General features: G+C 39.2%; 1 pseudogene; it reads right to left on the minus strand.

Annotated features, from left to right (window-relative positions):
* Positions 1–922: 922 nt before the first annotated feature.
* LOC113300707 lies at positions 923–1,022 on the minus strand (annotated as a pseudogene).
* Between the last annotated feature and the right edge of the window lie 16,893 nt (positions 1,023–17,915).

A 17,915-nucleotide genomic window follows, 5' to 3' on the forward strand; every position in this document is an offset into this window, starting at 1 on the left:
ATTTTGACTAGAACGAGACCGATAGAGTAACGATCTTAACAGCAAAGTCATTCGAAAAATATTGGTTACTCTTTTAAGCATACTTCGAAGTTCTTGACGGTTTTTGTAAGTTGAATGCGTGACTGCGCCGCCTTGTAATACCGGCGAGGCCTTGGGTATCAAAGCTCCACCGAGCTTCCCTCGCCTCTATTCAACTTACGTTAACTCGGATTGATTCCAGAAGGGTTTGCTTAAATTATAACGAATTCCCGTTCGAAGGATTAGAAGTTGCTCTAGAAACAATCTAAGTGGAGCCATCATGCTTTTTGTTTGCTAGAAACCAATAGGTTTGATTTGGTTGAGTCGGCGTTGATATGTGTTGGCTTACCCTTCCAATTTAGAAAATTCTATTGTATGCCTGAACGTAAAAGAGACGCACCAGGTAGATTTGTTAAAGAGAAACCTAGTAGTTCGAAGCGTCTCGATTACCTTAATCTAGAAAGTCCGGCTTTTGAAGAGTCTGTTTTTGAACGTTCTTTGACTGAGGAGAGAATACATGTTGCTCCGATAGCGCCGGAAATGGCAACTTTGAAAGCTTTGTTGAATCCAACTAGGACTATCCGTCCTTCGTGTATTAAGTTAGCTGAAACGGAGGCACCCTATGAACTGAAACCCGGGACCTTACAGATGCTCCCAATCTTTTTAGGGAAAGAAAATGAAAACCCTTATTACCATGTTAGGGATTTTGAGGAAATTTGTAGTACTCTAAGAATTAGAGGCTTAGATGATGATGCTTTGAAACTTAGGTTATTCCCATTTTCCCTGAAAGATAAGGCCAAGTCGTGGCTGTATAGTTTGGACTGCGAGTAAATTGAGACATATGAACAACTTACATTTGCCTTTTTCAATAAGTTTTTCCCTAGGCACAAAACATCGTCTCTTAGGACGCAAATATGCACATTTTCACAACAAGAGGGAGAATCTTTATATATGGATTTGGAAAGGTTCAATGATTTAGTATCCCAGTGTCCTCATCATGGTTTAGAAAAGGTTAGGCTAGTTCAGATCCTTTATGAGGGTTTAGATTATTCCACAACGACCATGGTTGAGTCTCTATGCACTGGTGGATTTGAAAACCAAACTGTTGATGCGGTGATGGAATTTTTTAATGAAATCGCCGAAAAAACCCAACAATGGGAAAATAGTAGGGCACCCCAGAAAACAATTATTTTAAGTAGAGGAAATGTTAATAGGGTAGAAGGAGGCTATGAATCAGATGCCAAAATTGCTGCTATAGCAAAACGGTTAGAAGCCTTAGAAGTGGGCCAGAATAGTAGTAGAGTGGAGCCTTTTTGGGAAGGCCAGAATATTGAAGAGCAGGCCAATGCTCTTTATAATAACACTAGATTTGATAACCGTCAAAAGATTGACCCATATTCAGAAACCTATAATCCTAGTTGGAGAAACCATCCGAACCTTTCTTGGTCAAAAGATTGACCCATATTCTAATGCTCCCCCAGGTTTTGGCTATACTAAGAATCCTTCAAGACTAGCTCAGTTTCAGAATTAGTCAGATAAGAAAATCCTAAGTTTAGAGGAATCTCTCGCCTTGTTAACTCAGCAAACTGCAAAATTCCAGTTATCCGTAGAACAAGGTCTACAAGCTAATAACAGGATAGGACAAGAAAATAGTCAGGCTATTTCCGAGTTAAAAACCCAGGTTGGTCTGATAAGTGATTCTTTGAGAGAAAAAGGTAAGTTTCCTAGTCAAACACAACCCAACCCTAGAGGAGTTCATGAATTAGGTGCAAAACCATCGAATCAATTGAATGCCGTTAGAACCCTTAGAAGTGGTAGAGTTGTAGACAATAAGGTAACCATGCCCGATAGTGAACATACTGTAGTTCACCCCTTAGGATCTCACCTCTCAAAACCAGTAGCTGAAGAGACTGATAAAGTTTCTAATGATGTGAATTCGGTTCCTGAAAGGTCTGATTTTAGGCCTAGAGCCCCATTTCCTCAGCTATTAGTACCAACAAAGAAGGAATCGAACTTTAATGACATAGTGGAGGTTTTTAAGCAAGTTACCATAAACCTTCCCCTATTAGATGCAATTAGGCAAATTTCTGCTTATGCCAAGTTCCTTAAGGATATGTGTACGCGAAAGTGAAAACTTAGCGTCCATAAGAAAGCCTTTTTAGCTAGTCACGTAAGTTCAATCATTCAGAACACCACAACTCCAAAGTACAAAGACCCAGGTTCTCCTACCATTGCTTGCACAATAGGTAACTTCCAGGTAGAAAAAGCTTTACTTGACTTAGGAGCCAGTGTGAACTTACTGCCATTCCATGTATACTTACAGCTAGGACTTGGTGAAATGAAACCTACTCAGATGACACTGCAGTTAGTTGATAGGTCTGTTAAAATCCCTCGAGGTGTTATCGAGGATGTTCTTATTGAGGTCGACAAGTTTATTTATCCAGTGGATTTCGTGGTCTTAGATAACCAACCTTCCCCTGACCCAGAGAACTAGATACCTATGATTTTAGGTTGCCCATTTTTAGCTACGTCTAATGCGATCATTAACTGTCGAAATGGTGTGATGAGTTTATCTTTTGGTAATATAACTATGGAGATGAACATTTTTAATGTCAGTAAGCAACCTCATGAGCTAGATGACACATGTGTTGAGGAGGTGAACATGATAGAAGCCTTAGTTCAGGAGTCATTACCAAACATCTTGTCTGAAGACCCATTAGAAAGTTGTATATCCCATTTTGGTTTAGATTTTGACGACGATAGCACTATTGAACAGGTGAATGCTCTATTAGATTCTACCCCTGTGTTAGACACTGATAGATTGAAAGCTAGGTTCGAACCGTTACCAGTTTCTGAGACTACCCTAATTCCTTCTTTAGAAGAGCCCCCAAATTTGGACCTTAAATCACTACCCGATACTCTAAAGTATGTGTTTTTAGGCCCATCTGAGACTTTACCTGTGATTGTAGCTTCCAATTTGGATAGTGATCAGGAAAGTAGGCTAGTAAATGTACTTCAAGACAATAAGGAAGATTTAGGGTGGACTATAGCAGACATTAAGGGTATAAGTCCTACTGTGTGTATGCATCAGATTCATTTAGAGGAAGACTCCAAACCTTCTAGGGAGATGCAACGTCGACTGAACCCTAACATGAAAGAGGTAGTTCGAAAATAGGTGCCTAAGTTTTTAGATGCGGGTATTATTTACCCAATTTCAGACAGTAAGTGGGTCAGCCCTGTTCAGGTTGTCCCCAAGAAATCAGGTATCACTGTAGTCCAGAATGATAATAATGAATTAATCCCAACCCGAGTGACCACGGGATGGCGTGTGTGTATTGACTATAGGAAATTGAACAAGGTCACAAGGAAGGATCACTTTCCCCTTCCTTTTATCGACCAAATGCTAGAGCGATTAGCTGGACATAGTCACTATTGCTTCTTAGATGGCTACTCCGGTTATAATCAGATCGTTATTGCCCCAGAAGACCAAGAGAAAACCACTTTTACCTGTCCCTTTGGTACCTTTGCGTATAGACGCATGCCTTTCGGGCTATGTAATGCCCCTGCAACTTTTCAGCGTTGTATGATGAGCATATTTTCTGATATGGTAGAACGGTTCTTAGAGGTCTTTATGGATGATTTTTCAGTGTTTGGTTCATCTTTCGATGAGTGCTTGCATCATTTGACATTAGTGTTGACTAGGTGTAAGGAAAAAAATTTAGTGCTTAATTGGGAAAAATGCCATTTCATGGTTAAATCAGGAATGTTAGGGCACATCGTCTCTTCAAAGGGTATAGAGGTAGACAAAGCCAAAGTTGACCTTATTAAGACTTTACAGGTCCCAAAAACCGTAAAAGATATTAGGTCATCCTAGGGCATGCAGGTTTTTTACCGTCGATTCATTAAGGATTTTAGCTTGATTTCTAGACCTCTTTGCAATTTGCTTGCAAAAGATGTTAAGTTTGTCTTTGATGATGCTTGTTTAGAGGCTTTTGAGAAGCTTAAAACTTTACTCACTACTGCCCCGATAGTCCAGGCACCTAACTGGAACCTACCCTTTGAGATTATGTGTGATTCTTCAGATTATGCTATAGGCGTCGTTTTAGGACAACGAGAAAACAAATTACTTCATGTGATTTATTATGCTAGCAAAACTCTGAATGATGCCCAAATGAACTACACAACTACCGAGAAGGAACTTTTAGCCATCGTGTTTGCCTTGGATAAGTTTAGGTCCTACCTATTAGGTTCTAAGATCATAATCTATACAGATCATGCTGCTTTGAAATACCTTTTATCTAAGAAGGATACCAAACCTAGATTGATTAGATGGATCCTATTGTTACAGGAATTTTCCCCAGACATTAGAGACAAAAAGGGTGCAGAAAATGTAGTAGCAGACACTTGTCTAGGCTAGTTGTTAGTTCCCCTAGTGATTCCCTTCCTATAAGGGATAGCTTTCCTGATGAACAATTGTTCTCTGTTTCCCAATCACCTTGGTATGCAAATATAGTGAATTATCTTGTTACTGGTCGAACCCCTCAACATTGGGGTAAGCAAGATCGTTCTAGGTTTTTAGCCGAGGTTAAGCATTTCTTTTGGGACGATCCTTATCTGTTTAAGTATTGTCCGGACCAGATTATTAGGAGATGTGTATCTGAGAGTGACCAGTCTAGTATTATCTCCTTTTGTCATGAACATGCATGTGGGGGTCATTTTAGTGCTAAGAAGACTGCTGCTAAGATTTTGCAGTGTGGATTTTACTGGCCTTCGTTGTTTAAAGATTCCCATAGTCATTGTGTTTCTTGTGAGCGTTGCCAGAAGTTAGGAACCATTTCCCGTAGAAATATGATGCCTTTGAACCCTATTTTAGTGATTGAGGTCTTTGATGTGTGGGGCATTGATTTTATGGGTCCATTTCCTATTTCGTTTGGTTATCTTTACATACTTGTCGCTGTAGACTATGTGTCTAAGTGGGTTGAGGCGGTTCCGTGTAAACGAATGACCACAGGGTCGTAGTCCAGTTTTTGAAAGAGAATATACTTACACGTTTTGGTACGCCGCGAGCTATAATTAGTGATGGAGGTTCACACTTTTGTAATAGACCGTTTTCTCTTTTAATGAAACAATACGGTATTACCCATAAAGTAGCAACCCCATATCACCCTCAGACTAGTGGTCAGGTAGAGGTTTCCAATAGGGAAATTAAACGTATTCTAGAGAAAACAGTTAATCCAAATAGGAAAGACTGGTCGTCGAGGCTTACTGATGCCTTATGGGCTTACCGTACTGCGTTTAAGACACCCATTGGAATGTCACCTTATCGTTTAGTGTTTGGCAAGGCATGTCACCTGCCTGTTGAGTTAGAGCATCGAGCCTATTGGGCTATTAAGAACTTAAACTTTTCACTTGACAAGGCAGGAGCTCAAAGAAAGCTCCAGCTCAATGAGTTGGACGAGATTCGTAGAGATGCATACGATAGTGCTAAGGAGTATAAGAACAAAATGAAACTTGTGCATGATAGGAATATTTTACGAAAGTCATTTTCTCCAGGTCAAAAAGTTCTTCTGTATGACACTCGTTTGCATCTATTCCCCGGGAAGTTGCGCTCTCGGTGGACCGGTCCTTTTGTGGTCCGTACTGTTTTTCCTCATGGCGCTGTTGAGATTGAGACACCAGATGGTAGTAGTTCTTCGAAGGTTAACGGTCAGCGATTGAAGCCCTTTTTAGAGCCTTTTCCTACAGGTGATGTTGAGGAGGTCCCTCTGGAGGACCCTGTTTACCTTGATTGACCATCGAGGCGATTTTGTATGTTGTATAATATTTTTGTAGGTTTTTGGTTACACTTCACCCAGGTACTATCTTTCCGACTTCTCTCTTTACTATTTCCTCATGTTACTTATATTTTTGGTACTGTTCTTTGATTAGAAACATTGAGGACAATGTTAGATTTAAGTTTGGGGGTGGGGTAGAACTTTTTGTTACCTTTTCGTTGCAATAAATAAACTCCAGAGCCTAGAAATTTATCCCTATTAAGGATGGCACTAACCAATCTAAGTGGATGGAAGCATTTTGGTTGTAGGAGTTGAGGAACCAATCTGACTAGATGGCAAAATCTAAAGAGTCTATTCATAAAAGCACAGAGCTCAGGTGTTAGAAATAACATGATAGTTTCACCATATCTCGTTGAGTCCTTTTCACTTCTGTTTTTATTTTGTTTTGTTTTTAAACTATGTTTCTCTAAGTGATTAGGTGGGGCTCACGATTCAAGTTGTTACCAATGCTAGGGTGAATTAGAGTGATTGAGATACAAAAAAAAAAAAAAAAAGAAGACCAGACCATCAGACCAACTGGAATAAATTCAATAAAGTCGACCACTGGAACCCTTGTATATGCCAGTTGTGTTGACCTAGAGTTAGGATTATCACCTGGTTCCCTTGTATATGCCAGTGTGTTGATATTAGTCAGACGTATCTCAGTCCATTAGGATAGGTTCATTTTGGCGGAGGCCTTCAGACAGATATGAGAAACACCGTTCACCTAGTAAACATCAAAACCATCTATGTTTTTCTATATCCATCTTCTTGATCTATCCATGTGATTAGTTTTGACTCCGGATATTGATGTCCATAGTGCGACTATCTGAGTAGAGCTCTGTCACTTCATATGAATTTTAGTATGCTTGAGTGCAAACTCGTGTACAACAATTGGAATTTCGCATCAGGGTACTTCCTCCTGTAGTCAATAAGTATGCCAACCAAGGAGATTCTTTAGTGCCTTCCAAGGTTCTGTGTAGATAGCTAGGGTCTGGAGTATAAAGGTTTTGTGGGTATACCTCTGGTAAGCCCTCCGGAGACAACACTCCGCCACTAGGGACACCTAGGGGTTTAAAGGCTTATTGCATACGCTAAATGCAATCGACGATGCCTGCGACAGTGAGTTAGGATTTTATTTCTATTTTATTTTTGCTCGAGGACTAGCAAATAATAGGTTTGGGGGTATTTGATAGACACATTTTTGTGTCCGATTTGTCTCGATTCTATATATTGTTAGGGCTCATTTTTGTACTTATTATGGTGTTTTATTTATTTGTAGGTATTTTTGGCTAATAAACATTTTTGGAAAAAATTGGCTCGAAAAGTTGTCGGAAAGCACCCGGAGGACATTTGCTATTCGGACTCTCACTTTGGATAAGGGGTAACCTAATTACTAAGGGGCATCCCATTTCCAGGCAGTTTAATCGCACCCCTACTCTGGATAAGGGGCAACCATCTTCAACATTCAAAAACCAGGTTTTGGCGGGAAAAGTGCAGTGAAGAACAGTTTTGGCAATCGTGATTTGGAGGAGTTTGAGGTCGATTAAACCTCTGATTTTCATAGGATAGACTCCTTATGGGTCTAGGAATCTGATATGGGTGTTTAAATCGATTAGACTGGGCTCAATCGACGGATTTTTCTCACAACAGAAAATATGGAAAGTCACGTGTGTGACCTGTTTTAGGGAATTTTAGAGAGATTAAAGCGCTGTAAACCTTCCCAAAGATTTGTATCTATCTAAGGAAGAGTTTAGAATAAAAAGGAAAGCTCAGAAACGCGTAGAAATCTAAAACAAGAAATTGCGCAACTTGGCCGTGAAGAGAAGGAAAGAGATTTTGGAAGATTTGGGAGAGATTTAATCGGTATTTTTGATATAAATAGATGTCTTGGGTCATATAGAAGAGGTGTCGAGAGTTTGGGAACCTAAGGAGAGCCAGAGAAGAAGAAATCAGAGCTTTACCAAACTCTGTTTCTGCTGCTGCTGCTGCTGAAGAGAAGAACGCGAAGAACATTGACGCACGGAAACAGTCGCAGAACATGTCGTTGTTTAACAGCTGAAGAACATTAAGCTGTTCAGGGCAGTCTATTCTAGGGTCTTAAAATCAGCGACAAAGCAACAGTTTTTCTGTAACAGTTCCATTGTAACAGCTGTTTTGCAATACATTGTTGCAAACAGTCTGTGTTATTACTTTTCACTCTTTTAATCATCTTTTGAGCAACAAACACATATTTTGAGATCATGATTAATATGAGGAGCTAAACCCCATTGCTGAGGCGATAGAGGAAGCTATTTTTCCAACAAAAAGTGGTATATTCTATTTTATCTTTTTATTTGCAATAATTATATGATTATTTGCCTTGAACTATTATTGAGTGATTGTGATCTATTTTGATGGAGTATGCTTATTTTTAAGACTTTTGATGCTTCATACTTGGTATTTACAATTATTACTTTTGAAAATCTACTTGTTGCAATATTTTAGAATCAAATTAAACAAGAAAATTGCATAAATATAAGTATTGGTTTAATCACTTTGAACTTGGAAAATAGTGGAATCTTAGCGCCAGTGTTTCTTTTAGTATTGATATCATCTTTGATTGAGTTTGCTATAATTTTTAGTGAGTTTTCTATTTTAATATTAGAATTTAAGTCTAATTAATATCCTTCACAAGTCCGAGAATCGAACCACTTTTACCACTATCTAGAAATCACATCATCTGCCGAACTGACCGGCCTAGATTCAATCTCACTCAACGGGTATAGTCGGATACGTTCGCTGATGGCTCGACTATTGTGATGACCAGTCGAGTATTCTCTAGCACGCTGCGAGCACCCAAAATCGTCGGCCCAAAGTAGGTTGGCCACACGAATTTAAAACCCTAAAATTGAATCAACGGCAGTATGCAACTGCCGCAAATCATCTTCGTCGTCCAATTTCGCCAGACGAGTCGACCGGCCTAGATTTGATTTCAGTTGACAAACAAGATTTCGTCGTGATCGCCATCCACTCCTCTTTCACGAGGAACGATAAGCCAAGCAACAACTAGCCCATAAGGATCCCAAACGATCGCCCAAAGGTAACTAGTTGCGCTGCTTGCATGTAATGCAACAACAGTCATTAACTGGCGCAAATCGTCTCAGCCACTCAATTTGGCTAGCCGATTTACGCGGTCCAGATCTAACCTGGATCGACCGATAGGATTTTAGAATGGCTACCAGTCGCCACTCTCCTATAGGGACTGATCGGCCACTCACTGGGATGCGTGTGTAACACCTACCAACTCCCTGAAAGAGGGTGGTCATGCTCCTTTTAAGACGCTCAATCCGCGACTGATTCAATCGTTCTCTAAAACAACGATGTTTCTTGCACATCGATTATTTTCAGCTGCTTTTTTAAAAGCGATGCTTCATACACATCGATTATAAGCGATGTTTTATAAATATTGGTTTCACAAATAATTTGTTATTTGACCTAAAAGCAATGCGAGATTCTTTTAGCGACGAGTCTCACGACTCGATCCACTTACTCGAGACATCAAACATGTCACAAACTGGGGGATGCTCACTGGTGATAGACACATTTTTGTGTCTAATTTGTCCTCAATGTCCGTATTGTTGGCACTCGATTTTGTACTAATTTTGTTATTTTATGTATTTGTATGTATTTTTTGGAAATAAATATTTTAAGAAAATTCGGCTCGAGAAGTTGATTTGGCACCCGGAGGACAAGTGTTATTCGGACTCTCGCTTTTGGATAATGGGCGACCACTGGATAAGGGGCGACCTTCTTTCAAATTCAAATTTGTTTGGCGGGAAAATTCTCTCTTTACTGGCAGATTTTAAATTCGACATTTGAAGGTGTTTTAACGAGATTAAAGAGAGCTGAGACTTAATGGGTATATGTGATATGAGTATATGAAGATATTATGGTGGTTGGGATCGATCAAATTTGTCCAGAAAATCAATTCCCAATCAAAACAGAGAAAAGAAGATCGTCTCATTTTTGGAAAGAAAATCACGTAAAAGATGTTGCATTTTGTGTAGTTAAGCCCAGATATTCTCCTAGGATGCGTATCAATCAGTTTATGAAGATTTCCAAGACAATTAACGTACACAGAGGAAGAAATAAGAAATTATTCTCAAAATATTTTTCTTCATGTGAAGATTTTTGAGGAGTTATGGCGAGATCATGAGGCTTAGGTGTATAAATATGTTGATACTATCACAGGGAAGGGCTGTCGAGAGTTGGGAGGAGAGAAGGAACGCTGCAGATCGAGAACCATGATTTCTCTCTGCTGCTGCTGCTGCCATGGATGAAGATGAAGAACACGAAGAACGGACTCGCAGAAGCAGTTCGTTTATCAACATGTCTAAGACGTACAACGCGTGGGTCGTAGTTCTTCGTACAACAGTTAACATTTATCGTTCTTTTTGTAACAGCTGAACAGCGCCTTTGCAACAGTTATTTCTGTTGCGATTTTTCTGTTCAATTGTTTTTACACCTCATTTTTATCATTTGTAAAACTTTTTGAGCAATAAATAATTATTTGAGAGCATTTTTTACTATATGAGCTAAAACCCAACACTGGACGACGAGGAGGCCAAACTTCATACGTGGGGTAATTTCCATTATTCTTTTTAAGACTTTGCATTAATTTAAAATTGAAATATGATTTGAATTAATTGTTGTTATTAATTTGATGATGTATGCTTGGCTAGGTGTTTTGATACATCATGCTTAGGACTACAAGCAATGTTTTGAGAATCGACTTTGGCAAAATAAGAGTCCATATATGTTTTGAGCTATTATTGTTGAGAATAAATCATTAACCCTTATGTTTATGAAGATTGGCCGAATCATTAGTCCCAGTACCTCTCTACCAATTTGTCAATATTTGTATATATTTATTTTCTATAATCCTTCACAATCCGAGAGTTTGGAACCTCATTAACTACAACCACCAGAAAATATTTAATCAAAATGGCGCCGCCGACGCGGATTTGTGCTTAGGTAGAATTTTTAGGTTTTTTTTTTTTTTTATTTGTTCCTTTTTACTTTGTCTTTTTGTCTTTGATTTACAGGTTCGAAGTGGAGCACTAAGGACTTGGAGAGGAAAAAGCTTAAAGCGAAAAGCGAAAAGAGAAGAAAAAAAAAGGACAATTTTAGGATTTAATTTTTTAATTTTTTTTTAGAGTGTGTGAGGAAAACTGTAATTTTTATTTATTTATTTATTTATTTTGGACTTTGGACTTTAAACAATTGGACTTTATTTTTTTTAACCATACGGAAGGGTATTATTATTAAAAAAAAAAATTTATTATATAAACTGTGTGCAGGGAAGGACGACGATTACTATATCGTCTCGGCCCCTCGGGTTCGCACACGGCATAGGAGTCGTGGCCCGAGTCGACGACAACGGTTCATCGCCCGTCTGGTACGGGAGGTAAGTCCAATCGAAACACCCGCGAATCTCCTGCAAGCGGGTTACTGTCTGCCTTAAGGTGATAATTGTTTGAGGACGAACCGGACTGTCTTTATTTTCCTAGTAAAGGGCAAGGCCTGGCCTAAACAAGATAAGGGTTCGGATTTCATCACCGTTCTCTTCTTGCCCGCTTTAGGAAAACGAAACCGAACGCAAACCTAAGCTTTAAAATTTGGAATAGAACGAGACCGATAGGGTAACGAGCTTAATAGGAAACTCGTTCGAAAAATATTGGTTGCTCTTTAAGCACACTCCAAAGTTCAGATGGTTTCTGTGGTTGAATGCGTGACTGCGCCGCCTTGTGATAGCGGTGAGGCCTTGGGTTCAAAGCTCCCTGAGATTCCCTCGCCTCAATTCAACTTACTTTGACTCGGATTGATTCCAGAGGGGTTTGCTCAAATTGCAACGAATTCCCTTTCGAAAGATAGAAGCTGGTCTAGAAACAATCTAATGGAGCCATCATGCTTTTTTGTTGCTAGAAATCTTTAGGTTTGCTTTGGTGGAGTCGAGTCGGCCTTGTTTGTGATTGTATAGAACCCTCTGTAGTTTATATTTCTTTCGTGATGAATCCTTTTGAAGAGACGCCACCTGCGATGACGTTGCGAGAATATATGTCGATAAATTCTCGTTATCAAGAGACGTCTTCGGAAATGACTCTTGGTGAATATATGCGTGGCAGCGATATATGGATCTCCAACTTTTATTGAGGAATCACCTCTAACGATCTATGAGAAATATTATAAACATAGACCATGTAGTTTGGAACAAAGATTTGAGAATTCTTGAATTTCAAAAATTGTATCATGATGATAGGATAGTGATGATGAAGAATCTGAAATATGTGGGAATAGTGATCAGGAATTTGTTACCACCGTTGAGCCTTATAATGATTATATTATTTCTGGTTCAGATCCTAATATTTTAAAAATTATTCACCTATTCAAAAGGACGGGATTTGACTAGAGATACCCCCGTTTCAAGACGATGTAGTATGTCCTGTTTACGAAACCGATGATGGGTTTAGAGGAACCAGTTTATCTTGAGATCGAGTCAAACGATTTAGAAACATAGTCTTAGATGAACTCGTAGAGATTAGCGAGGATGAACCTGACTTAGAAAAAATCAATTGCCGACCTAGATTAGGGTGGTTATGACCAGTCTATCTAGAGACGTCGAAAACTCTAAGTTTGGGGGTGATACTTCTCCATGTGCTTTAACTCTTAGTAAGGTCCCTCACTTGGGACTTGACATCAATGCCTCAACCATCTTACAAGATTATCTTCATAATCGTTTTCCAGAACCTAATGATATCCAACAAGAGTCTCAAATGTTAGAAACCCATCCTCTGGTTGTGTGGTTAACCCATGCAATAATACCAGATGATTTTGTTTTCCCACCAAATAGTTTTCTTCCAATTGTGGGAACGTATAGATTTCAAATGTTCACTTATAAGTTCTGAGACTAAGCCTAATACTTTAGGTTAATGGAATCGACACATTTCCTAAGAATGACCACTACTCTCACTGTGGTCAACTATGTAAGTCATATCTGATTGACTTAGAGATCCGCAATTATTTAGGTTATTACTTTCGTGATTCTAAGTTCGTATTTGAGTTTTTACAGACTCTAAGACCTAGTGATTCGGATCCCATCTATGAAGAAACGCAGCCAATGAAAATATTCTATCTATCAAGATCCTTTCATAGAACCTGAACCTGAACCAACAATGGGACATAGGTATCTTCATCAGGAACTAGATAAGGGTATGCAGTACATCAGTTCTTCCTTGGGTTATTGTAGTTTCCTTGGTCAGCTCTATTTAGTTTTGAAGACCCACAGTTATTTCGACTGTTACTTATCGGTTCGAGTTGACTAATCCTTTCCTAAGTCTGGCTGAAGACTTTAAACTTAGCACTTCTGGGAGGTAACCCAATCTCACGCAACACGGTAATATCCTTCCTTAACTCTTTTATTTCCAATAGTAACCGTTTCTTCTCTTGTTCATGTTTTTATTTTATCTTTTAGAACATTGAGGACAATGTTAGATTTAAGTTTGGGGGTATTGGGAGAAACTTTTTAGTTGCGTGATAAATAAACTCCAGAGCCTAGAAATTTATGTAATGCGTATTTAGGATAGCACTAACCAATCTAAGTGGATGGAAACATTTTTGTTTTAGGAGTTGAGGAACCAATCTGACTAGATGGAACATCTATAGTCTATTCATAAAAGCACAGAGCTCAGGTGTTAGAATAACATGATAGTTTCGCCATATCTTGTCGAGTCCTTTTCACTTTTCTTTTTTATTTTTCTTTTATTTCAAAGTGATTTGGTGGGGGCACCGATTCAAGTTGTTACCTTTGCTAGGGTGAAATAGAGTGACTGAGTTACCTTTTTCAAAAAAAAAAAAAAAAAAAAGACCGGACCAGTTAGACCAATCGGAATAAGTATTAACACTTGTATAGCAATATGCGTGTGTTCTCCCTGTTTCCATCGCCTAAGCAAGCGTGGAATGCAGGACCCGTGGGAACTATCATGTAATCTGCTGACAAGAAGCATGCGCTTGGATCCAAAAGATCTATTCATGCCGTTAAGTTAAAAAAAAAATGATTATTGTTATGTGTAGTCAACTGCTGGTTCCCTTGTATTTGCCAGTTTGTTGATCTAGATTTAAGTTATTGACCACTGGTTCCCTTGTATATGCCAGTGTGTTAATATTAGTCAGACCGGTGTCTCAGTCATTTAGGTTAGGTTCATCATGGCAGAGGCCTTCAGACAGATATGGGAAACACCGTTCGCTTTTCAACCATCTACATTTTTCTTTTTCCATCTTCTTAATCTTTTCATGTGATTAGTCTGACTCCGAGTGTGATGTCCATCGTGAAACTATCTTAGTAGAGCTCTGTCACTTATATGAATTTTAGTATGCTTGAGTGCAAACTCGTATACAGCAATTGGAATTTCGCCAGGGTACTCCCTCCTGTAATTAATAAGTATGCCAACCAAGGAGGTTCTTTAGTGCTTTCCAAGATTTTTCGTAGATAGCTAGGGTCTGGAGTATTGGTTTTTGTGGGTACACCTCTGATAAACCCACCCGAGATTAACTCGGTTACTTTTCAAGAATAAATTTTGCTCGAGGACTAGCAAATAATAAGTTTTGGGGTATTTGATAGACACATTTTTGTGTCTAATTTGTCCTCAATGTCCGTATTGTTGGCACTCGATTTTGTACTAATTTTGTTATTTTATGTATTTGTAGGTATTTTTTGGAAATAAATATTTTAAGAAAATTCGGCTCGAGAAGTTGATTTTGGCACCCGGAGGACAAGTGTTATTCGGACTCTCGCTTTTGGATAAGGGGCGACCACTGGATAAGGGGCGACCTTCTTTCAAAATTCAAAATTTGTTTTGGCGGGAAAATTCTCTCCTTTACTGGCAGATTTTAAATTCGACATTTGAAGGTGTTTTAACGAGATTAAAGAGCTGAGACTTAATGGGTATATGTGATATGAGTATATGAAGATATTATGGTGGTTGGGATCGATCAAATTTGTCCAGAAAATCAATTCCCAATCAAAACAGAGAAAAGAATATCGTCTCATTTTTGGAAAGAAAATCACGTAAAAGATGTTGCATGTTTGTGTAGTTAAGCCCAGATATTCTCCTAGGATGCGTATCAATCAGTTTATGAAGATTTCCAAGACAATGAACGTACACAGAGGAAGAAATAAGAAATTATTCTCAAAAATATTTTTCTTCATTGTGAAGATTTTTGAGGAGTTATGGCGAGATTCAATGAGGCTTAGGTGTATAAATAGGTTGATACTATCACAGGGAAGGGCTGTCGAGAGTTGGGAGTCGAAAGGAGGGCCAGAGGAGCAGAAATCAGAGTTTTCATAACTCTGTTGCTGCTGCTGCTGCTGCCCGTGAAGAACAAGGAATCGGCCACGGTTCCTTCATCCATTTGCAACTTTTTCTTCAACTGCTCTGCAACGTTTATCTTTATCGCAACAGATTCTTCATCATATTTTGCAACAGAGTAGTAAACCACAGCATTTAGTTTTCCGTCACCATTTGTTTCTCTGTAACAGTACAACATCGTCTTCGCAACAGGAACTGCTGTTGCGATTTCTCTGTTGCATTGTTTACTCAATTGTAATCAACTTTGGAGCAATAATAAAACATTTTGAGATTATGATTAATATGAGGAGCTAAACCCAACATTGGGACGACAGAGGGAGTCTATTTTCGTCATTGTGGTAAATTTAATTTATTCTTTTTATGACTTTTGCACTGATTAAAAATTGAAAAATGATTTTAATTAATTAGTTATCATTTTATTTGATGCGGCATGCTTGCTTAAATGTTTGATGTCCCATGCTTACGATTTATAACTAATATTCTGAGAATCTATTTTGGCAAAATAAGAGTCCATATATTTATGTTTTGAGCAGTAATTGTTAAGAATAAATAAAATATACCACATGCATGAAGAATTGTCCAAGTCCTTAGTCCCAATACCTCTCGAACATCTTGTGACAAATTTGTACATATATTTTCGTTTTAAAATCTATTCAAGTCCGAGCAACGAACTTTTACTTACCTCTTGAAAAATACTATAAACTGGGGTATTAGTTTGGCGGTTTACAGCGTGCGGCGTGTAGCGCTCCCATTACGAGAACGTGTTAGGGAAGAACGGACGATTAACATCAATGAGATAGTGGGTAAAGGGGTGACCAGTTTTCCCTCATAATGGAAACGTGGTGATCACCACTTTTTACACAACTCCACTTCTTCACTGCTTAATCACCTCCACTTCCTACGAGATCATGGGGTGCTCGAACATGACTTGTATAAATAGGATTTCAACCTATTTCGCCAAAAAACAAGTGTTGTCAACACAAGTATCCAGAAAACACAAATAACTGATATCTTACATTCTGCAAGCCAATTCCACATTATGATACAAGTCATAAAGCATCCACACCTTCGTAATTCAACATTCTGATCTCAACACCTTCTTCGCTTCCCTCCCTAAGATCAACCCTTATCCTTCACTTTGTGACCGAATTGAATCTGGAACGACCATTTCTTGGTTTAGGCCAGAGTCTTACAGATTGATCTCTCGAATCTAAAAGTACTCCCGTTCAGTGCATTTGTTTAGGGTTTGAATTCGTTTCTCATCAACACACCCAAATTTACCAAAAACAGCAGAATCGGTTTTTACCCCAAAACATGCCCCAAATTCTTTTTTGAGCAAACTGCAATTTTTGTCTCCTATTGTTGAAGGACTATGCTTTCTGCTGGTGTTAGGGATTATGAGACTCCCAAAGAAGCCTGTGCATAGAGATCCGAAGCCTAGATCGTCTTCTGAGCCACCTCCGCGTATGGATCATCCTGATGCTACGCCTTCTCCACCTCCTGAGGATACTGAAATGCCTGCGGGAGTTGAAATGGTTGTGGAATATGAGGTGGCCGTGGATGTTGAGGTAGAAGAGGTTTTTGTTGAAGATCTTCCTCCTCCCCCACCTCATTATGAGCTCCAGAGGCTGCAGCTACGTGACAAAGATAGTTACGCCCATTTGTATTTGGCTGAGATCTCCAAGTCTTTCCGCCTGTATAAGTTTGACATCTCCTTTGTTAATGGACCTGATGTTCTTACTGAATCTCTGATCCAGGGCTTCCCTTATGATGAGAATAACTTGTTGACCAGTGTTGGTTAGTTGGCCACAGGTATGCTCCTACCTTTATTTAATAGAAAGGATCCCTTCTACTATGATGTTTTGTCCACTAGGGATGACCCGGTGAACAAAACTCAAGTTCGAGGAGTCATGCAATACATTGGTAACTATTGGCGTGCCCTTCGAGAGTGCTGGTACCGTAGCAAGGGTAAGACTACTTTGAAGTCTTATGACCCCTTTGTTGCTGGGAGGTCTAAGAAGGAGGACTATACCCCTGCCAACTTCAATGCTACTTATGCTGATGCCATGCAGAAAAGTAATCTTCTTCCCCGGAGTGTTGGTCCGCGCCGTATCCATGTTACTGCCAAGCAGATTAGGGAAGGAAATAACATTCGTTTGTTGGAGGAGATTGAAAAGACTGATTTGACTGTCATCCCCTATTCTGCTAAGATCTTCTTTCCAAAGCCTCATTGCATTCGTCTGGACCATGATGATCGTTGGGCGCATACTCCTATTCGTGTTGTGGGTCCCTGGGATTACGGTTTTACTACCACAAATCCCAGCATCCCTCGTACAACTTCATCTTTGCCTGCTAAGTATGATGGATATCAACCTTCGATATTCAACCCTGTTGTTTCTCACGAGGTGAGCTTCGTTTGTTACAGACGTTTATTTTTCATTTTTGTCTTGCGGCCTTTGCTAAGTATTTTAGGTACTTCTTTTTGTAGCATGCCCCTGCTTCTTCTGTTGGGACTGTTCCGGGCTCTGCTGATAACTCCGTAGCTACCAGGACAAGGAAAAGGAGGCACTACAAAATTACTGACCTTTTGTCACGGCTTAATTGCCACGGATTTGAATATTCGTGGCTATTTGTCACATTTTGCCACGTTAAATAAGCAACCGTGGCAAATAGGTTA

This window comes from Papaver somniferum, chromosome 7 (assembly GCF_003573695.1).
Source record: "Papaver somniferum cultivar HN1 chromosome 7, ASM357369v1, whole genome shotgun sequence".
Taxonomy (NCBI): Eukaryota; Viridiplantae; Streptophyta; class Magnoliopsida; order Ranunculales; family Papaveraceae; genus Papaver; species Papaver somniferum.